The following is a 24,238-nucleotide window of genomic DNA, read 5'->3' as shown; positions in this document are numbered from 1 at the left end:
TCAAACTGTCCACTTAGGAAGCAACACTGATTGACAATAAATGTCACATGTTGTGGCAAATGGAATAGACAACAGGTGGAAATTATAGGCAATTAGCAAGACACCCCCAATAAAGGAATGGTTCTGCAGGTGGTGACCACAGACCACTTCTCAGTTCCTATGCTTCCTGGCTGATATTTTGGTCACTTTTGAATGCTGGCGGTGCTTTCACTCTAGTGGTAGCATGAGACGGAGTCTACAACCCACACAAGTGGCTCAGGTAGTGCAGCTCATCCAGGATGGCACATCAATGCGAGCTGTGGCAAGAAGGTTTGCTGTGTCTGTCAGCGTAGTGTCCAGAGCATGGAAGCGCTACCAGGAGACAGGCCAGTACATTAGGAGACCTGGAGGAGGCCGTAGGAGGGCAACAACCCAGCAGCAGGACCGCTACCTCCGCCTTTGTGCAAGGAGGAGCAGGAGGAGCACTGCCAGAGCCCTGCAAAATGACCTCCAGCAGGCCACAAATGTGCATGTGTCTGCTCAAACGGTCAGAAACAGACTCCATGAGGGTGGTATGAGGGCCCGACGTCCACAGGTGGGGGTTGTGCTTACAGCCCAACACCGTGCAGGACGTTTGGCATTTGCCAGAGAACACCAAGATTGGCAAATTCGCCACTGGCGCCCTGTGCTCTTCACAGATGAAAGCAGGTTCACACTGAGCACATGTGACAGACGTGACAGAGTCTGGAGACGCCGTGGAGAACGTTCTGCTGCCTGCAACATCCTCCAGCATGACCGGTTTGGCGGTGGGTCAGTCATGGTGTGGGGTGGCATTTCTTTGGGGGGCCGCACAGCCCTCCATGTGCTCGCCAGAGGTAGCCTGACTGCCATTAGGTACCGAGATGAGATCCTCAGACCCCTTGTGAGACCATATGCTGGTGCGGTTGGCCCTGGGTTCCTCCTAATGCAAGACAATGCTAGACCTCATGTGGCTGGAGTGTGTCAACAGTTCCTGCAAGAGGAAGGCATTGATGCTATGGACTGGCCCGCCCGTTCCCCAGACCTGAATCCAATTGAGCACATCTGGGACATCATGTCTCGCTCCATCCACCAACGCCACGTTGCACCACAGACTGTCCAGGAGTTGGCAGATGCTTTAGTCCAGGTCTGGGAGGAGATCCCTCAGGAGACCATCCGCCACCTCATCAGGAGCATGCCCAGGCGTGGTAGGGAGGTCATACAGGCACGTGGAGGCCACACACACTACTGAGCCTCATTTTGACTTGTTCTAAGGACATTACATCAAAGTTGGATCAGCCTGTAGTGTGGTTTTCCACTTTAATTTTGAGTGTGATTCCAAATCCAGACCTCCATGGGTTGATAAATTGGATTTCAATTGATTATTTTTGTGTGATTTTGTTGTCAGCACATTCAACTCTTTAAAGAAAAAAGTATTTAATAAGATTATTTCATTCATTCAGATCTAGGATGTGTTATTTTAGTGTTGACTTTATTTTTTTGAGCAGTGTATAATAATATTTGCCCGGCCAAATGCTACACCACGCCCACGGACGTTAGTTTCTTGCAACTAGCTCTCACAGTCCCACGTCAGAATTAAACGTTCATCTGAATTGTCAAATTTCAACATTTTTAAGTTTCTAAATGTCAAATTTTGAAGTGTTTAATGTTAAGCATTTCACATTTTTAGGAGGGTTAAGTTCAGGCATTAACTCTGAATGTTCTGTCACTGGATTCAAACTTGCAACCTTTGGAATCAGAGGCAGATGTTTATGCCTATCCACCATCCCCGTCTACAATGCCCTAGCAAAACCGAAACCTACTTGAAGGTAACAGCGCTCACTGTTGCCCCTAGTGGCCAATATCCACATAATCTCCCGATGTCCTCAGACATGGATGGACTTCGAATACTGACTTGTATCCCGGGTGACCGGGTTGGTTTCTTCTCCGCAATGAGTCTGGATCCGACCATTTCTAGAATGCAAACACATTCTAACCGTTCTGATTGGTCCCAGAAACCGATGGACTGGGCCAGAGCCAGAACACGTGGGTAAAGCAACATTATGAAAATGTGTCATTGGCTTTGAAATGCTGATTGGATAGAGATGATCCAATCGCTGGGGAAGGCGGTCCACCCACTTGTCCCACACCGACCTGATTGCAGCTAGCTTGTCTATCTGGACTGGTGTCTCGGTTATCGAAGCGGATAATCCTGGTAATAATGTGGAAGTTTTCCAGAGAAATTGTTGCACGGAAAAGTTCTCTGCCAGTTTCTGCATCCCACAGGGATTCTGTGGATTCCCAATTGGATATGAAAACACCAGGAAGGATAAGAACCCCAAAGTATGCATGTAAATGAGTTCGGTCCATCTCCTTCCATCTCTCTCCAAAAACACGCCTTCCCTCCAAATTAGTACAGTCCAGAATGATTTTCTGGATGGTGTCTGGGATGAACAGTTCAAAAGAAGACTTTATTTCCTGCAGATGAGTAACCGCCATCCGCGTCGTCCCTGGTTGCATCTTTATCACATTGGCAGCCATGCGGGGGTGGCTCATTCCTTGGGCAAGAAGGCCATTCAATTTCACCATTTTTTGAAATCCATATTTCTCCTCCTGCAGGCTGCTGATGAGATGGTTGTTGACGGGCTGGTCCTGGGGCTGGCAGCTGACGTGCTGGTCCTGTGGCTGGCTGAGGGTCAATCTCATCCTCTTCTTCCAACTCTGTGTCAGACTCCGAATTGACAGAGACATGATCCTCATATTGGAAAAATGTTCATGCAAAGCTATTTATTTGTTGAGTCCCTCCCCCAATTTGCACCCGGCTGGGGTAGAGTGTGGGGAAATACTGGAACATTGTGCAGGTTCCCGCAAGACATTGTAGTTTCACTCAGGGTAAAGACTGCGAGAAAAGTCAGAGACAGGCAGACAGGCAGGGAGACAGACAGGTTCTTGGTGTTATGTTGAAACAGCAGGCCCAGGGAGGAGGAAGACAGAGTGAATGCACACAGCAAACCTTTTTGTTTAATTTTGACTTGTTTTCACCTACACACACACTTTTCCACACTTTTATTACCCTCGGGTCCAGTGGACCAGAACACCACATATGTCATATAAATGTGTAGGGGGATGCACAGTGTGCGCTCAATGAAAATTTGTTATTTTACGTTCTTCAAAGAAAATGAGCCAAGACCAATGAGTCTCAGGTTGAAAAAATAATCATTGTGTCATTTTTCTTTTAGTAAACATTGAAAATGGGTCCCACAGACCTGAACACCACACAAGGGTTAAACAAACAATATTGGAATCACCATGGTGACAACAACCATAAACTGTCAACTCAATCTGATTGATAGATTAAGATAGAATATGAGATTAGCTATAATACTGCATATTTTTGTCTCTGCCCCATAAATATATATATATTTTTAACGCCATTTTTTCTTTTATTTATAATTATTATTTTCAGAGGGTTGGGGGGGGGGGCTTGCTCTGACCTTCCGGGGAAGCCCAAGGAAACTGCGCTATGCCACTGGTTACCATTTGTTTTGTTAGCCTACATTTGAGTGTGTGTGTCCGTGTGCGTGTATGTTTGTGTGTGCAACAGCGTCTCTACTTCCTCAGGCGGCTAGAGAAGTTCGGCATGCCCCCCCCCCCTCTCCAAATTGTAATGCTGCACCATCAAGGGTGTCCTGACTGGCTGCATCACGGCCTGGTACGGAAACTACTCCTTACATGACCACAAGGCCCTTCATTGGGTGGTCCTATACCCATGCTCCCACCAATACAAGACATCTACTCCAAGTGGTGCTTGAGGAAGGCCTGCAACGTCATCAAGTATCCAGTTCACCTGTCACGCCCTGACCATAGAGAGCCCTTGGTTCTCTATGGTGTTGAGGTCAGAGCGTGACTAGGGGGGTGTTCTAGTCATTCTATTTCTATGTTGGTGAGTTGTATGGTTCCCAATTAGAGGCAGCTGGTAATCGTTGCCTCTAATTGGGGATCATATTTAGGAATCCCTTTCGCCCACCTGCTTTGTGGGATATTGTTTTGTTGAGTGCTGATGTGCGCGCTGTTTGTTCACGGTCGGTGTTTGTTTATTGTTTGTTGTAGTTTCACTTTGGATTAAAAGTATGTGGAACTCAAATCACGCTGCGCCTTGGTCCGTCTTTCCTCACGATCGTGACATCACCCCAGCCACAGACTATTTTCTTCGTTGACGTCTGGCAGACGGTACCAGAGCATCGGGTTCCGGATCTCCCAGCTCAGAGACATTTTTTACCCACAAGCCATCAGACTACTGAACTCTTGAACCGGGACTGACTGCCTCTACAACAACATTTTCTTGCACTGACTCCCTGCACCTTACGACACATGTGTCCAGTGTCCAGTGATCCAATCACTGGACACTTTAATAAATGGATCACTATTCACTTTAAACAATGCCACTTTAAATAATGCCACTTTAATAATGTTTACATATCTTACATTACTCATATCACATGTATATACTGTATTTTATACCATCTACTGCACCTTGCCTATGCCGCTCGGCCATCGCTCATCCATATATTTACATGTATATATTCTCATTCACCCCTTTAGATTTGTGTGTATTTGGTAGTTGTTGGGGAATTGTTAAATTACTTGTTAGATATTACTGCACTGTTGGAACTAGAAGCACAAGCATTTCGCTACACTCGCATTAACATCTGCTAACCATGTGTATGTGACCAATACAATTTTATTTGATTTGATGTACACACGGTCACACATAGGCTCGACACACACACACACACACACACACACACACACACACACACACACACACACACACACACACACACACACGCGCGCACACACACACACACACACACACACACACGCACACACACACACACACACACTTCATGACTACTGCTACTGGACTACCGCTACTGCACAATGTCTGTAATCAATTGCACATGTGTAAATATCTTTCATTAATTTGAGTGCCTTGTATTACATTTATGTTACATTTTTTATCCTGTTTTTATTCATTGTGCTTTTATTGTTTTGTTCTCTTTCATTCACTTAATTAATTTTCACATGGAACTAGATAGAGCCATCTACACACAAACACATTATAATATTGTAATCTTGTAGTATTGTACATTTGTAATAATAGAGTAATAATGTAATAAAGTCATGTATTGTTTTCTTTTTGATGTAGGCTCTTGTTTTGTTGTGATGTCATTGTTTTAATCCTGTTTGGGCTCCAGGAAGAGTAACTGCTGCATTGGCAGCTGTTAATTGGGAACCTAATAAATACTAAATACTAAGTTGTTGCATTGTCGAGTGGGGAATCTGCAAGTAAGCATTTTGTTACACTGTGTACACCATGTACAGTATATCATGTGTATACTGTATGACTAATAAACAAACTTGACTTGACAACTTGTGTGTGTGTGATGGAAGCAGTGAAGTGTCCTCAGATGAGTCTCCTGTGCCTCTGGCAGCTGAACAGGTGTGGAGGCTGTGTCTAATTAGGTTAACTGAAGGAGGCTATGGCAAAACAGTAACTATGACAAGGCTATACAGTGGAAATACATTTGACTGTAATTATAGCGTAGTAAATACATTAAAACAAGATAAAAAAGCAAAGGAAATCTACTGAACCAGTGTATCTTAATATTACACAATAAAGTAGCCTGCAAAATAAAATGGCAACTTACAAGCTACATTTTTTTGCCAAGGTTTAAGTTGATGGATCACAGGCCTTTTGAAAGTACGGTCCATTAAGGCTAGAAAGGTTAAACATGCATTGTAGCAAAGCTGTCAAAAGCAAGACCTTTCCCATTTTCACACGCTGATGTTAAGGCCAGGCTCAGCCAAAACTGAAAATAGATATGAATACCATGAATATGTCTTATTAGACTACCTGATGTTAGAGCCGAAAGAAGGAGGGATGAGAGAGCAAGTGAGAGGAAGAGAGTGAGTGAGTGAGTGAAAAATAATGCAGAAAGAGAGGCAAGGAGAGAGAGATGGAGAGTGTGAGAGAGACAGGAGAAGAGAAGAAAAATAAAGAAAGCGATTGTAGACAGTGCATGATAAGGGGAGAGAGAGAGAGAGAGAGAGAGAGAGAGAGAGAGAGAGAGAGATGAAAGAAAGAAAGAGACAGAGGGAGGAAGTTAATTTGGAGATTGTGGGCAATAATATGACCAGTAACCCACGACACACAGTGACCGCGCACCCTGCCTGATTCACGGCATTGTGGGTAGGGAAGGACAGAACAGCGATAGGATTTGAAAGGCGTTCCGCTTGGGTACCCAGCTGATTTGCATTCAACGATGGAGACACAAGGACACACACGCATACACACATGGCTTCAGGGGGACTGGATACGGTCAACACCCCTAATTAAGACAATCCTCTATTCCAAAATACCTGAGAGAGAGAGAAAGAGAAAGAGAGAGAGATGCCGAGAGAGAGAGAGAGAGAGAGAGAGAGAGAGAGAGAGAGAGAGAGGAGAGAGAGAGAGAGAGAGAGAGAGAGAGAGAGAGAGAGAGAGGAGGCAGAAAGAGAAAGAAAGAAAGAAAGAAAGAAAGAAAGAAAGAAAGAAAGAAAGAAAGAAAGAAAGAAAGAAAGAAAGAAAGAAAGAATGAAAAAAAGACAGAGATAGAGAGAAAGGGGAAAAAATTGAGAGAGAGAGAGATGGAGAGAGGAAGAAAGAGAGAGAGAGAGAGATGGAGAAAAAGAGAGAAAGAGATGGAGAGATAAAGAGAGAGAGAGAGGTGGAGAGATAAGGAGAGAGATGGAGAGATAAAGAGAGAGATGGAGAGATAAGGAGAGAGAGGGGGACAGAGAGACAGAGAGATGGAGAGATACAGTACATGGAACAGGCTGGCCCACTAAAACCTGGCTCTCCACATTGCTTTTTGGGGATGTTATTTTTCGCTTTACGATTCCGATAATTATGATATTAGAAAGGAGCGAACGATAAGTTCCTGATGCGATTGTTCCCCCGTCTCCCTTTTATTGCAGAGCATCAGAGAGAGAGAGGGACTCGTCAATGAGTAATTTTCCTTTCTTTTACAGCAGCATAAATTTAACGGGGAAATATGCGGGGAGAAATCCTTTTAGCGGGTGATTTATGGGCGTCTGATGGTTGAATCATAGATCACTGAGGCCACGGCAGACACTGATGGGCCGGATGAGGGCCACTAATGCCCACAGAACAAAATGTAACCAATCTGTGGAGGCCCTCAACCATGCAATAGGTCTAATAGAAACTCCCAAACTGTCTGCCTGTCACTGCTGACGACAAGGAGAGAGGGAAGGGGGAGGGAGGGAGGACTGGAGAGAGAGGGGGGTGACTGTGGAGGGAGGTTATAAATGTACCTGTTGTGAAAGGAGGGAGTGAGAGAGAGAAAGCCCAGGTGTATACTTGACTGCTCTGTCGTTCGCTCGCAGAGGGGACCCTAAATGCCAAGCTAAAAAAGACATCCATAAAAGTGGTAAACAAATAAATAAATAATAAAAAAAAGAACAAAGTGATGTGTGAGCGCATACACAAACACGCACACACCGGCAGAGCTTTAATCAGGGCTAGGCCAGCGAAGACAGTTACACACAGGAAAGCCACCGGTCCTGTTTCTATTAAAACAAAACCACATTATCTGACAGTGGCTACAGAGTACACATTAGATGCATCTTTTAGGACGTGAAATCTCTCCTGAGCCTCGTTTAAACACAGGGCCTCATCAGAGGTCACTTAGGAACAGGTGAACAAAGGTATTATGGGAGGGACTTACAACAGGAAGTGACACGGCAATTAGAGTTACCAATCACAGTCAGAGGTTTGTTCACTGGGATGTCGAAAATGTTTTTCTTCTATACAATGGTCAGTCATAGGTCTTGGGTGAGAAGGTGTGACATAGCCAATGCTGTTCAAATGCTATGCATACACACCCTCACACACACTCTCACACACAAGGTGAACACTTTAATCACCTTGATGTGTTCCATGGCTGTGGTCCACGCACACACACACACACACACACACACACACATACTCGCGCTAGTGTCCTCCACACAATATAAAACCTCAGCTCACCTCAATGTATTTATCATAAAACATGAAAACCAAACCAGCTTGACCTCTTCTCCTTCCTTCCTTCCTTCCTTCCTTCCTTCCTTCCTTCCTTCCTTCCTTCCTTCCTTCCTTCCTTCCTTCCTTCCTTCCTTCCTTCCTTCCTTCCTTCCTTCCTTCCTTCCTCTCCCTCCCTCCCTCCCTCTGTCCCCTGGTTAAAGAGAGTAACTCTGCTTCCATTAAGGAGAATATGCAGCGCTTCACTTTGGGGAGAGAGGAGGCCAGGGGTTCACTCGTCTGCATTCAGAGTGAAAGTCTCTCGCTCCACTCGTTTAACAGCCGACCGCCACAATCACCCCTTAGGTAAGGTTAAACACCTGCCCCTATACCTATTTATGAGGGAGGGAGGGAGGGAGATAAATAAATAGATTATGTTTCAAATAGCCAGGGTCTAGGCCATGTACATGAGGCTAGCATTATTAAGGAGAAAGGGTGCAGAGAAAAAGGAGAAATAGGTGAGGGGAGAGGTGGAGAGGAGAGGTGGCGGGAGGGGGAAAGAAAAGAGTGATGAGAAAGGAGGGAGGGAGGTGAGGTAGAGGTGTATTTAACCTGTGTTGCTGTGTCTCCAGCCGACTGGAAGAGGTCAACAGGAAGTTTACTGAAATCTATCCACTGTCAGAGAGAGAGAAAACCCACTGCAGCCAACAGCCAAGTCTTTTTTCTCCTTATATTTTCCACTTTGTTAGCCCCACGCTGTGAGCCAGATACACAGCCCACATGGCCTGACATCACAGGGCTGGTGTGGAAGAGACAAAAAGACAGCTGAGGAGAGGAGGAGAGAAGAGGCAGTCAAGCAGGCATAGCCTGGGAGGTTGGCGTGAGATAGAGTGGTGACAGGGACTGGAGCTATACATGTCAACAGTGATCAGACTGAAGAAATACAACAGGTACTCTCTCTCTCTCTCGTTTTCTGTGTATCTGCAGCCATCTCTCTCTCTCTCTCTCTCTCTCTCTCTCTCTCTCTCTCTCTCTCTCTCTCGTCTCTCTCTCTCTCTCTCTCTCTCTCTCTCTCTCTCTCTCTCTCTCTCTCTCTCATTTTAATTTAAGGGCTTTATTTGCATGGAAACATATGTAACATTGCCAAAGCAGATGAACTAGAAAATTAACAAAAGTGAAGAAAAAAAAAGAAGAATAAAGACATTACAAATGTCATATTACGTGCAAATAGTTCAACTACACAAGGGGGGAAAAAAACTCTCTCAATGTATATCTCTCTCTTGCTCTCTCTCCCCCTATCTCTCTCCTATCTCTCTCTCCTATCTCTCTCTATCTGTCTCTCTCTCCTCCTGGCCATGTGCTGGTTGCGGGGCAGACCTTAGTGATATCGCCGTGACGACCGACAGGAGCAGATGTGACTCTGGTTGCCGGGCGTTTGGCAGGAGCACTCATTGTCACCGAGACAGCAATGCGGCCGGACAGCACATCAGCTGCGATGGCACACACACAAACACATCGCACACAAACACACACACACACCCTTTGACAAGCCCCTGACTGGTGCGATCACGCAGTGCCCAGGCCAAGGACCCCCCCCCACCCCCCGCCCCCCGCAGGGGGACTGCAAGTGCACAGCCAGTAAGGAAAGAGGGAGGGAGAGGGGGAAGAGAGGGAGGGTTGCTAACCAGGCAGTAAAAAGCGCTGTCAAACATGCAATGAGATTTTTCATTACTTGAGGTATTTCCTACTATTTTAATCTTGTGCCAAGTTGTAGACAAATGGCTGTTTTGGGGGCTAAACGTATGAACTTGTCCAAGGAGACCCAGATCAGCACACTTAGATGAGCGTGGGGTCCACAGGGCACAGAGCTAAAGCCCAGATGGTGGAATTACTTAAGACATCTGTAACATGTACAACCCAGCTCTGCTTAGCAAAACAAACACATTACATGCCAACAGACACATTTTCTTCTCTCCCTCCCCTTCTCTCTCTCCCTCTCCCTCTCTCTCTCTCGCTCTCTCTCTGGAAGATGCTTTATACCACTAGGGCCAAATGGTGTAAGAGACATTCTTTTTTATTTATTTATTTATTTCACCTTTATTTAACCAGGTAGGCAAGTTGAGAACAAGTTCTCATTTACAATTGCGACCTGGCATTATAAACTGGATAGTTCAAGCTCTGAGTTCTAATTGGCTGACAGCCGTGGTATACCACACTGTATACCACAGGTATGGCAATACATTTGTTTTTACTGCTCTAATTAGGTTGATAACCAGTTTATAATAGCAATAAGGCACCTCAGGGGCTTACGGTATGTGGCCAATATATCACGGCTAAGGGTCGTATCTAGGCACCCCATGATGAATCGGTGCTTATGAACAGCCCTTAGGTGTGATATATTGTTCATATACCATATTCCCCCCTCAGGCCTTATTGCTTAAACATACCATTATTATAATGTCTGGAGTAGACCTGTACACATTCCTATATACTGTATAAGGTTTACAATATAGCCTGATATAATTTTGGTCTTTTTTGGAGAAGTAATATTATGAGTGAGTGCGTGAGCGCATGTGTTTGTGTGCACGCTCGTGCGTGTTCATGCGTGTGCGTGACTTTGCGCATGTGGAACAGTGAAAGTGGCAGTGTGATGTCTGTCAGGCACTGAGGGTCTGTGGCAACGCTCTGACATTTCCTGCTCTGACACTTGTCTCAGCTCATCTGAGGATGGAGTGGAAGGGTGCCCTGCAGGCACACACAGTACCAGCAACGCAGAGTTTTTTTTTTTTTCAACGTAGTCAGAGGCTTCCAGTACATTAATCTTCATTATGGCCCCACCAGCAGCACCCTGACCCCTGGAAGACTTCACACACACACACACACACACACACACACACACACACACACACACACACACACACACACACACTCTGTTTCCACCCTTTGTCTTATTTTGAAAATAATATGGGTCTTGAACATGCTTTAGAATGTTTCTATATCACAATTGCACATTACAAATGAATGAATGAATGAATGAAGGTCGCATTACTTTGTATACACAGTGTTTTCTGTGAGAGGTCTGCAGAAAGCAGAAAGCATGGCAGCGTTGGTCCTCAATAGCTCAGTTGGTAGAGGATTGTGCTTGCAATGCCAGGATAGTGGGTTCAAGTCCCAATACCATCCATATGTGAAATGTATGCGTGAGTGTAAGTCACTTTAGATAACAGTGTCTGCTAAATGACATATACATGTAACTGCCAGAATAATGGAAACACTTGATTAAATGAGGGATGCAAAGTATATTGAAAGCAGGTGCTCCCACACAGGTCTGTTTTTTTAGTTAATTAAGCAATTAACATGCCACCGTACTTAGGGTCATGTATAAAAATGCTGGGCAGGCCATGATTTTGGCTACCTTGGCTATGCCCCCCATAGAATGACAAGGCCTCCATCCACAGGGCATGAGTGGTCACTGAATGGTTTGATGAGCATGACATCCATGTCAACCATATCCCATGGCCATATCAGTCACCAGATCTCAACCCAATTCAACACTTATTGGCGACTACCACCATCAATAAAACACCAAATTATGGAATTTCTCGTGGAAGAATGGTGTTGCATCCCTACAGTAGAGTTCCAGACACTTGTAGAATCTATGTGAAGGTGCGTTGAAGTTGTTCTGGCTCGTGGTGGCCCAACGCCCTATTAAGACACTTTATGTTCGGGTTTCCTTTATTTTGGCAGTTACCTGTATATATAACTATGTCAGTGTGGTTTGATGAGTGTTATTCAGGAAACACACAAAGGTCCTGCTTGGCTGTCCCTGATCATTCCCGCTGGTTATTCTCACCTTTCAGAGAGCCTGTCCACAGCTCTATTTTTAATCCAATCACACAGAGTGAGTGAGTGTGTCTTTCTGACCCGATCTCTCTCTCTCACTCTCTCTCTCTATCTCTCTCCCTCTCTCTCTCTCTCTCTCTCTCTCTCTCTCTCTCTCCCTCTCTCTCTCTCTCTCTCTCTCTCTCTCTCTCTCTCTCTCTCTCTCTCTCATCTCTCTCTCTCTCTCTCTTCTCTCTCTCTCTCTCTCTCTCTCTCTCTCTCTCTCTCTCTCTCTCTCTCTCTCTCTCTCTCTCTCTCTCTCTCTCTCTCTCTCTCTCTCTCTCTCTCTCCCTCCCTCCCTCCCTCCCTCCTCCCTCCCTCCTCCCTCCTCCGTCCGTCCGTCCGTCCGTCCGTCCGTCCGTCCGTCCGTCCGTCCGTCCGTCCGTCCCGTGTCACCATAGCACACCCAGGACGTCCAGTAGCACCGTTTTGTTCAGCGAGTAACTTGTTTTGTTTTTTTGTGTTTCAAGATTATACTTTTGAATAATACTCAAGCTTTCATTTAGCGATATCTCATCTCTGTTTCTATGTTCCAGAGATAGCAATATGCAAATATCATAGCCTCAGGAGATATCTTTTTTCACATGAACAACACAATTATATTATGTATTTATAAGGACCAGAAACCATCGGGACTAAGATGAATGAGAGATAGAGGAGAGAGGTGGAAAAGAAAGAGAAGATGGAGAGAAGGTGGAGGTGGAAGAAGAGAGAGACAACTAAGACGCTTCTTACTCTGCCTGCTGGCTATTTTTTAATGAGCGCTCTCCCCCATTGGTGTGGTGTACATGAGCAGAGCGAGAGAGAGAGAGAGAGAGAGAGAGAGAGAGAGAGAGAAAATTGGGAGGGACAGTGGCATCAGTATGTTAGCACTTGGCCACATGGTGGCGCTGTGGCAAACATACTAGACATAACACTTCACCAATTTGATATAGAATGATATAACTTAGATGGCATGCTTTAAGCTATGTCTTCTTAATTCCCACAGTGCCCAACTGGTGACTAAGTGAGACTGTTTCTATTATTTCTGCTTGCAACTATCTTTTTCTTTCTTTCTTATGTCACTAAGTGATTAACGTTAATATTAACATAGAGAAAGAAATACACATGAACATTTCCTTTGGAATAAAAAAAAAAACGTGGTTTTTATTCCATTTGATAAACGCTTGATTCAAATGATGAAAATATGTCATGTTTTCATTTACATGAAAATGTTGAAGAATGACTTAAATACACCTTTCTTTTTCTTCGGAACCAGACGTGCCTGCCACTTCGCCTCCGCCTCTCTATTCTTCTGCTCCTCCCGTTCCTTCGCCATCTCCTCCCTCTTCTTATCTTCCAGTCTCTTCCTCTTCTCCTCCTCCTCCTTCCTCTCCTTCTCCCTCCTCTTCTCTTCCTCCCACTGCCGCTCCCACTCAGAGCCAGTGTCCTCAGATGAACTCACCGATATTGCTGACTCATTTCCTGGGTCCTGGTGTGTTGTCCTCTTGACAACTTGATTTTTATGAAACATCTGGTTTCCCCCCTGGACAGCGAACACCTTCCTCCTGTTCTCCTCCTCCTCCTCCCTCAAATCACTGAAAAAAACTGCCCACTGGGCGCTGCTGTTCTGCTTCCATTTTGGGTGCCTCAGATCTCTTCCTGTCCTCCCCTTTAGCCTTCTTCCAGGATTCCTGCAGGACTTTCAGGCTCACCTGTTCCATTAAATTGACGGATTCATATATTTTACATTTACATGTTTGACCATCGGGCAAGAAGTGCAATCACACACATTGAAATTGGGAAGGACTGAAATGGTTTTGTATGCCAACCCCCCCCCCCCCCCCCCCCCACACACACACCCTCCATTGTAGGAAAAGTGGGAGTTATTTGTAAAAAAAGATTTATAAATAAAGTGTTGGAGAAAGCATTACCTGTTCTAGTAGCTTCTTCTCCTCCTCTTTCCTCTTGTCCTCCTCCCTATTCATCAGGCGCTCTTCTTCCTTCTTCTTCTCCTCTTTTCTCACCCTTTCCTCCTCCTTCTTCCTCTCTTCCAGCTCTTTCTGTTTCTTCTTCGTCAATTTCCCCGACACAATCTCTTCCTCCTCACTGTCCTCATCCCAGTCACTCAGTTCTGTCTCTGTTGAAGTCTGCTTTTCTTGCTTTGTCTCTTTTGTCTTTTTCTCACTCTGTTCACCCTCAGACCTCTTCTTCACGACCTCGCTCTTCTGTTTCATCTCCAATTTCACCGCCCCAATCTCTTCCTCCTCACTGTCCTCATCCCAGTCACTCAGTTCTGTCTCTGTGGAAGTCTGCTTTTCTTGCTTTGTCTCGTTTGTCTTTTTCTCACTCTGTTCACCCTCAGACTTCTTCTCCTCCTCCTCTATCACTCGCTTAGCCTCTATTTTCCTCTTCTTCTCCAACTTTATTTCCCTCTCCTCAGACGCCTCCTTTTCCTCTGCCCTCACAGCCTTCTCACTCCTCCTTTCCTTTTCTGTCTCAATCCGTCCGACACCGTCTTCAGGCATCGTTCTGTTGTCTTCCATCAAACCAACTGCCTCACTTTCAATGTTACCATCAATCCCAGTTTCTCGACTCTTCCTCTCCTCCTCTCTCTGTCCCTTCTCTTCTCTCTCACCGAATCTCACACTCAGTATCTCGTCCTTCTTGTCCCCCTCCTCGATTTTCCTCTTTTCTTCCTCTCTTCGAATGTCATGCCGTGTTTTCTCCTCGTCTGCTTTCTGTGAAAGAGGAGGGGAAGAGACAGAGAGAAACAAGGAGATAAAAAGAGGACATTGCAGCTAATCGGTAAACAAACTACAGATTGAACGTTCGTTTTTGACATGTGAGATGTACAAAACTCATATAGCACTTCCCCACTCTACAGCACACATAAAGACAGATAAGAGGATACTGTTAATAAATTGTGTCCTGCTCATTGCTATCCCTTGATAACAAAGTATAGCTGTGTTTACATTTAGCCACCCATACAGACCCTATGGCCAAGCAGCAAGTGTAAATGAGAGGTGTTTTCTCTTACCACAGAGCATTTCTGTCTGCCTTGATCAGCGCTCTGCTTAACACTTCTCTTCCCTTCCTGGTTCTCGCTCTGAGTTTCCATTCTCACTACCTGGTTCTGAGCCCTGCTCTGGACTTCCATATTTAGTCCCTGGTTCTGAACCCTGCTCTGGACTTCCATATTTAGTTCCTGGTTCTGAACCCTGCTCTGGACTTCCATATTTAGTCCCTGGTTCTGAGCCCTGCTCTGGACTTCCATATTTAGTTCCTGGTTCTGAGCCCTGCTCTGGACTTCCATATTTAGTCCCTGGTTCTGAGCCCTGCTCTGGACTTCCATATTTAGTCCCTGGTTCTGAGCCCTGCTCTGGCCTTCCATATTTGGTCCCAGGTTCTCTAGCTTGCTCTGAAACATCCTTAGTGACTTTCTCTCCTTCCTGATTTGTTCAGCCTCGGACCTGAGAGAGAACACCTTCCTGTTCACAGACATCACTCTGTGATCAACCTCCTTTCTCTTCTCCACTATCTCCCTCTCCATCCTGTGCACCTCTCTCTCCCTTCTGTCCGCATCCCTTTTTTGCTTGGCCAGATGTGCCCTCTCTCTCGTTCTCTCCTCCTCCTCCCTTTTCTTTTCCTCCCTCTCCTTGTTTCTCAGGAAGGTTTCCCTTTCTCTTTTCTCTTCGTGGGAACGGATACGCTGCATTTCCACAAGCATCTGGTATCTTTTCTCTTCCTCCTTCCTCTCACCACGGCTCTGGTTTCTCTCCTTCCCTCTCGCTCCGTCCCCTTGGCAGCGGCGGCACCCCTCATTCATCTCCTCCACCTCTTTTCCTCTCCTTCCATCTCCCTCTTCACTCCTCTTTATCATCCCAATGTTTTCCGTCCTCCTGTCCTCTCCGTGCATCTCTCTCTCCAGCTGATCGCTGGCGGGGTCGTCCGTCTCTCGGAGGTTCTCAATGACTCTCCTCCTCTGAGGAAGGTCCATAATCAGCAGCTTGAACACCTTAGAAATAGTAACAAAAACATTTTTATTAGCAAAGCATTCAAACATTACACTCAAAAAAGTGATCTTAAACAAAAACCTGGTTTTAACATGTAACAACAACATGAAAAACAACATATGCACTTCTTATGCTCTGGCAAAAAGCTCAGGAATGAGTTGGCACCTTGAGATAAAGAAACTGGTATTACTATTTAGTGGAACTATTAACCCTCGTATTGTCCTTCCCTGTGGCTCAGTTGGTAGAGCATGGTGTTTGCAACGCCAGCATGGTGTGTGCAACGCCAGGGTTGTGGGTTCGATTCCCACGGGGGGCCAGTACAAAAAAAAAACGTGTGAAATTAAATGTATGCATTCACTACTGTAAGTCGCTCTGGATAAGAGCGTCTGCGAAAATGACAAAACAAAAAAATGTTAAAAATGTTGTGGGTCAATTTGAACCATTTCCACTTTTGAGTTGTCTAAAATACTAGTTAACCTCTTTTTTTCTCCATGAAATTAAAATACTTCTCCTCATTTAGGGTCATGAACCGAACTTCACAATGTGGACGCTGATGTGTTGTGGAATCTCTGTGTAGATTTTGTATACAAACACAATGTTGTGGTTCATTTTAACCCGGAGGCTTTCATGGGTATAGATATTTTGCACAGGTCGAAAAAAAAAAGAAGTTTCGTTGATGTATTTAGTTTTGACTGGTTCTGGTTGTACTTTTATAATTATGTTTGGGTGAAAAGGAGCTTTCCTCAAGCTTCTCCTTCTCAGTGCGGGAGCAGCAGGTCTTTGACGCCAAAAAATGAGCTCCAAACAGAAAATGCTTGTTTGTGATAAAGGAAATATGTTTAACAAATAGTTCTTAAATATAGAGTTTTGAAATCAATTGTTCTTGTATTTCTTCCTTCTGAAAGGTCTGACAAGACAAAATAAAGTTTTGTCTGTTTTTACTTGGTTCTTTGACTGTGTTGAGTGTGTTTAAACTGTGAGGGTCAATCTCACCCACAACACAATGGACGTCATATTTCTTCCAGCAAAACACCAGTGTTAATAAGTAACATCATAACAGAAGGTGAATTTTAGCTAAATTGTAAATACCATGTCCCTCTGAGCCTTCTCCCTCCATCTCCACTCCTGCTGTATCTCAACGATCCAGCTCTCCACCTCCCTCTTCCGGTTGCTGAACTTCTTCTCCGTCCATCTTCTCTCCTCACAGAGCTTCTCCTGGAGATGAGAGTCAAAGAAGTCCTTCCACGCCTCCTCCTCCTCCTTCTCAGTCAGGAACTTCATCACTTGTTCCTGAGGAGAGAACTAGTGAGAGAGAAAGGAATGGAAGTATGTAGCAAAACACAGTAGCGCCGGAAAGAATTCAGACCGCTTTACTTTTTTCACATTTTGTTACGTTACAGCCTTATTCTAGAATGTATTAAATAAAAACGTTTCCTCGGCAGGGACTGGGAGACTAGTCAGGATTGAGGGAAAGATGAACGAAGCAAAGTACAGAGAGATCCTCAGACTGGAGTGAAGATTCACCTTCCATTAGGACAACGACCCTAAGCACACATTCAAGACAATGCAGGAGTGGCTTCCGGACAAGTCTCTGAATGTCCTTGAGTGGCCCAGCCAGAGCCTGGACTTGAAACCGATCGAACATCTCTGAAAAGAGATGTCCAACCTGACAGAGCTGAAGAGGTTCTGCAGAAAAGAATGGGAGAAACTCTCCAAATACAGGTGTGCCAAGCTTGTAACGTCATACCTAAGAAGACTTGAGGCTGTAATCACTGCCAAAGTTGCTTCAACAAAGTACTGAGTAAGGTGTCTGAATACATACGTAAATGTGATATCTCCCCCAATTTCTTTTACAAATTAAAAAAAAAATTATCTAAAAACCTGCTTTTGCTTTGTCATTATGGGGTAGATTGATGAGGGGGAAAAAAGTATTTAATATATTTTAGCATAAGGCTGTAACATAACAAAATGTGGAAAAAGTCAAGGGGTCTGAATACTTTCCGAATGCACAGTAGATTATCAGAATAACGGCATGCTCACATTACTGACTAGCTTTGAAGTAACCAGCACAAATCATTATAAAAAAAAGAAGGAAAAGTCTCTTCTCACCTGGGAATGAAGTATTCCAGCAGAGTCGCCGTCAGAATACTTCTCATATATTTTCGACATTTAATCAACACTGGTATGAGATTTAAACACTATTTGTGTGAGCAAAGCAAAAAAGACTGTCAACTCATTTGCAAATCACACTGTTAAATTCTGGTCCAACATTCTGGTTCTAAATCCATGGGAACTATGACAACCGCCCTTATGATGTCACAACCAGGTCAGGATCATAGAATTAGGAATGAGTCATTTGACAGAATCTCTATGGTCATATATATACACTGAACAAAACTATAAATGCAACAATTTAACAAGTTACAGTTCACATAAGGAAATCAGTCAATTTCAGCAGGGGCACAGCCATGTGTGGGCCTGGGAGGGCATAGACCCACTGGGGAGTCAGGCCCAGCCAATCAGAATTCATTTCCCCACACAAAAGGGCTTTATTACAGACAAAAATACTCCTCAGTTTCATCAGTTGTCCGGGTGGCTGGTCTCAAATCATCCCGAAGGTGAAGAAGCCGGATGTGGAAGTCCTGGGCTGACGTGTTTACATGTGGTCTGCGGTTGTGAGGCCGGTTGGACATACTATCAAATTCTCTAAAACGACGTTGTGTCTGTGTCTTATGGTAGAGAAATTAACATTCAATTCTCTGGCAACAGCTCTGATGGACATTCCTGCAGTCAAGCATGTCAATTGCACGCTCCCTCAAAGCTTGAGACATCTGTGGCATTGCGTTGTGTGACAAAACTGCACACTTTAGAGTGGCCTTTTATTGTCCCCATCACAAGATGCACCTGTGTAATGATCATGCTGTTTAATCTGCTTCTTGATATGCCACACCTGTCAGGTGGATAGATTATCTTGGCAAAGGAGAAATGCTTACTAACAGGGATGTAAACACATTACAGTGAAATAATTTGAGAGAAATAAGCTTTTTGTGTGTATGGAACATTTCTGGGATCTTTTATTTCAACTCATGAAACATGGGACCAACACTTTACATATTGCGTTTATATTTTTTTTCAGTTTAATTCGAATAATTCTGATTCCATGGACTGGACCCACTGTGACCCTTGTTACCATGGCAACATTGTCAATCAAATGTGTTACCTCTATCAATATGGAGGACTGTAGTGGAGTGAGTAGCCTCTAACCCACTTCGCTATCAATTTATGATACAGTTCACAAAGTTAGAGAAAACAAAGTTTGGATTTGGATTTGGATTTTTTTTCAAGTCACTTCCAACTCAATTTGAGAGAATATCACGGAAGTGTAATTTTTCTGACTTAACTTAATTCCCTCTTCTTCAAACTAATTTCCTATCAGCCTGTGATAACCCTCTGATTGAGGCAGGAGCTGGGGCTGGTCCATGGTAATTTCTCCACTTTATACTGTCTCCATCAAGGTAAAACCTACTCCACCTCACCCCTCATCCCAGCCCTGATCCTCCTTTAATACTGAACAGGACGGGTTGGACTCAGTCAGCATATAGTCACCTGGACCCCCATGTCTCTATGCTAATGCACCTCTTCTCCTCTCCCGGCTTCTATCTTTTGCTATCCCTTCTAATACATTTAATACACCTCTTCTCCTCTCTTTTCTCTCCCTCCCTCTCAAACCCTCTCTCTTTCTTTCTCTCTCTGTCCTTTTTTTCTCTATCTGAGCCTCTCTCACTCTCTCTCTCTCTCTAACTCTCTGTTTTATCCCACTGTTTGCTCTTCTCTGAGATAAAGTCAGACAAATCAGACAAATACCACTTTTTTGAATAATGTAAGGTGTAATATAATGAACTCTCAGTGAATCCTCACCTTCATCTAATTTATATCTCATTTTATAGAGGAGAAAGAAATCAATTTTCTCTCTTATTATGATTCCTCTGCTCCTTAAATCCTGGCTTCTGGGTGCGTTCTCTCTCTCTCTTTCGCTTAATGTACAGGTCTTCTCTCCTCTCTGTTCATTTTTCATTCCTTCTCCCGCTCGGCGATTATCCCAGCGCATATCAAAGGCCTCTAATGAAGATTCACAACATTTTCCCCTTCTCTACTAATACCTTATCAAAGAAGAATCTCGTTCCGGAAAATCAATTTTCTTTCATATTATTAAGTCCTCCTCCACTGCACTTGCATGCATGATTCTTTAGTTAGCGCAGAGCAACAGAGAGGGACTTAACCCTGAGCACCCCACACACTCAATACAGATACGCTTATCTCATATCACATATCACATAGCTACTGCTATTCCCTGACTGGGAGATAGGAGGTTATAGGAGAGGAGAGGAGAGGGAGATTAGGCTAGGGGAGCTGGACTAGGCCCTGCGATTGAGGATGAATATGCTCTGTGGTTGACGACAACTACGCTGGGTTGCAGGCATTGGGTCACTTAGTTTGGTTGTTTTGTTTAAAAAGAGCACGGTTGGGTTGTTGAGATATGACCCAGTGATGCTGGGTTGTTGAGATATGACCCAGTGATGCTGGGTTGTTGAGATATGACCCAGTGATGCTGGGTTTTTGAGATATGACCCAGTGATGCTGGGTTGTTGAGATATGACCCAGTGATGCTGGGTTGTTGAGATATGACCCAGTGATGCTGGGTTTTTGAGATATGACCCAGTGATGCTGGGTTGTTGAGATATGACCCAGTGATACTGGGTTGTTGAGATATGACCCAGTGATACTGGGTTGTTGAGATATGACCCAGTGATGCTGGGTTGTTGAGATATGACCCAGTGATACTGGGTTGTTGAGATATGACCCAGTGATGCTGGGTTTTTGAGATATGACCCAGTGATACTGGGTTGTTGAGATATGACCCAGCAGGTCAGATCAGAAGACTGGATGTGTGGCTTAGTAGGGGTGTGGCTTTCTTAGTTATTTTTGACCACCCATGATAGAACATTCCGGTGAATCTTCTCTGTTGTATATAGTTATCACATGTTAAGGTTGAACACAGACAGTTTTTTCTTTAATGAGGCTCACACAAGTGTATGAGTTCTGCAAGAGCCTATGCATATCCCATTGTTGGGATAGTTGCCACTTTGTTACAATATGTAAATAATGACGTTATAAATCTTATATTGTGTTCAAAAGGTACTCGCATTCAAACCATGAAAAATAATAATCCAGGGAGACGCAAAGGTAACACTTTATTTGGATAGTTCGTCTGTAGGTGCTCCACAGACTATCAGTAACATTTCAACTGACTATCTACTAACCCTAACCTTAACCCTTATCCTAACCCTAAACTTAACCCTTACCATAACCCTAATCCTAACCTTAACACTTACCCAAACTCTTATTCGAAACCTTAACCTAATATGATAGAAGAACGACGCAACGGTATAGGGTACATGGTGATATCATAAAAAATAGGAAGGTACAGTACTCAAGTGTAAAGGTCAAAGAGGGCGGGCGGGAGACTAATGGTGCATCCAGACACAACATTAGAGAAAACATTTTTAGGTTCAATTCCTCATTTAAGCCTCGGGGGTGTAGAGTTTTCAGATGAAAGATCCATCGGGCTTCAATGGCACAGAACTTAAGATCAGTAACAGCATGATTAGCCTCAGGCATTAAATGTATAATAAAAGATGTCATCTAAAAATTAAAATCATTGAGGAAAATTGAAATGGGCGGTGTACAAATGGAATGACATTCACTCTCCCGGGTGGCCAAAAAAGAACTATATGCAAGACACGCTCCTAATAGGCCACAAGTCCTGAACTTTTTTGTGTGTGTAAGCCCTAGAGTGGAGGCTGAATTGGCCCAGTGATAGAGTTGGACTGGGGCCTACGGTGGAGGTAGAATAGGTTCTATAGTGGAGCTAGAGTAGGCCCCATGGTGCAGCGAGGTGCTGGGTGATAGATAAAGTGGGGCAGGCGTAATGATGAGGCATCATGGATGTAAATGATACTCAGCGCTGGAGAGAGAGAAAGAGATGGGGGATGGGGGAGGTCTGGAAGAGGAGTGACCCAGGGAGAGGGGGAATAGATAAATGATCAAAAGGAGAGCAGAGCAGAGGGAGAAACAGAAGTGTTGGGGGTGGTGATGTATGTGGGCCTGTCAGAGAGGTCGCACAAGATGCAGTGTGCTCTTCCATAGGGGATACCCCCCCACCCCCCACACACACACCCTAATGACGTTATTCAGAGATAACGCACTAAATCACACACACACACACATACATTGCAGAAGACACTATCATATCATCTTTCACTTCCTCCTACACATAACACAACTCCACGTTCCATCACACTCTGAAGAACAATCCTTTACTCTTCTGTTTTCTGATCGGGAATGACTGAGATCTGCTGTGAGAATGTTGCCCATATTCTGGTTCTCTCTCTCTCTGTCTCTCTCTCTCTCTCTTTCTGTGGTGCATTGTTGTGAATGCATAGAGAAGCAGAGAGAGACTGGGGAGAGAGAGAGAGAGCGAGACTGGGGGAAAGAGAGAGAGACTGGGAAAAGAGAGAGAGAGACGGGAGAGAGAGAGAGACTGGGGAGAGAGAAAGAGACTGGGGAGAGAGAGAGAGAGAGACACACTGGGGAGAGAGAGAGAGAGAGTCTGGGGAGAGAGAGAGAGAGACTGGGGAAAGAGAGAGAGAGAGACTGGGGAGAGAGAGAGGGAGAGAGAGAGAGAGAGAGAGAGACTGGGGAGAGAGAGTTACTGTATGTGAACATATGGGTCTGTGAGATTTTTTTGTTGAAGTGTGTGACAGTGTTTTTCTCGGTGAGCCTGAATGTGTGTGCACGCATTCAGGTCTGTGTGTGTGTGTGTGTGTGTGTGTGTGTGTGTGTGTGTGTGTGTGTGTGTGTGTGTGTGTGTGTGTCTTTCATGTGTCTGCTATTGGTGCCGAGGGCCGAGACGAGGAGTGTGTATGGTATCAGGAGCACAGTAATCCATTCTCCCCACTGTGACATGGCGAGAGACAGGCAGGCCCATCCTCATGATGCGTTACAGGCAGCCCTATTGTCATGCTGCGTTACATGGCTGCATGATCACATTACCCAGCGCTGGACCAGAGACATTTATTCAGTTTACACTATTCTCTGTTCGCAGCCAACTTATTTCCTTTAGCCAGGGTCTGCCGACAACCTCCTCTACGCCATATTAATCTTGTTTACGGACTTATCTCGCCACAAATATCACAACCGCAGGCAGGGAGGCAGGGGAGGCAGGCAGGCACGCACACACAGATATCACAACCACAGGCCGACTGGGTTTATCCTCACTCCAGTGGCTGAGGAGGGATGAGAGTGGAAACCACACACATACACACACACAGTGCCTGTCCATTTTCACAAACAGAATAGGATTGGCTGTTTACCTGCAGGTGGGCTGCACATAAAGAAGTAGAGAGAGAGAGAGAGAGAGAAACAGAAAGATGTAGGAGTGTGAGTGTTGGAGTGGTAGTTACAGTAGGGGGTATTGGACAGGGTTTAGATCTAACACATATTAGATTAGTCACGCAGAGAGAGAGCATCAGATTACTGGAAAGACCCACTAACAGCTACAAAACAGAAGTTGAGGAGTGTTTCTATGTCTAACAGTAGAAACGTTAGTAGATTTCCCAGTACTTCTATTTGTATTTACACTAACAGAAAGTTAATTGTCGGTCAGTACCGTTCAGTTCAACTCAGTTCACTTCAGTGGTATTCTTTCCTTATTTTTTATAATGATTCTTTTTTTGTGCCTTTTTTTTGTGGGGAATATCTTTTTGGCCTTCTTTAGGATTATAGTTTTGGGGGCGTTTTTAGGAATGTATTTTGCATATTGTGAGCTGTTCAAGTTAAAGATTCACACTGGCACAGATGACAAGCATCTGTATGACTCCCCCCACAGTGCTGAATCTGCAGAGTTGTGGTCAGTCAGTCAGAGAATGTGAGATGAAAGGTAATCCACATGGACAGGACTGTTCTCCCACTGTCACAAACACACAGAGACACACAGACGTGACTACAACATGAGTCACAACATATAGCAGCCCTGCGAGAGTGTAAAACAACACATACATGTGACAGGGGAGAAAGAACCAAAGAGAGAGGAGAGAAAAAGAGAAAAGATGAGTGTTTGTTTATTCCCTTCTGTAGGACATCTTCATCAGCATGCTTTAGACAGCATGCCGAAAGAGAGCAATCGACATCTTTTAATTATCGTCACAAATTCTGTATCTCTTTCTCTCTTTCTCTGCCG

Source organism: Salmo salar, chromosome 09, assembly GCF_965601325.2.
Source record: "Salmo salar chromosome 09, fSalSal1, whole genome shotgun sequence".
NCBI classification, from domain to species: Eukaryota; Metazoa; Chordata; class Actinopteri; order Salmoniformes; family Salmonidae; genus Salmo; species Salmo salar.
The sequence above is the reverse complement of the archived record's forward strand: the minus strand, read 5'-3'. Positions refer to the sequence as shown.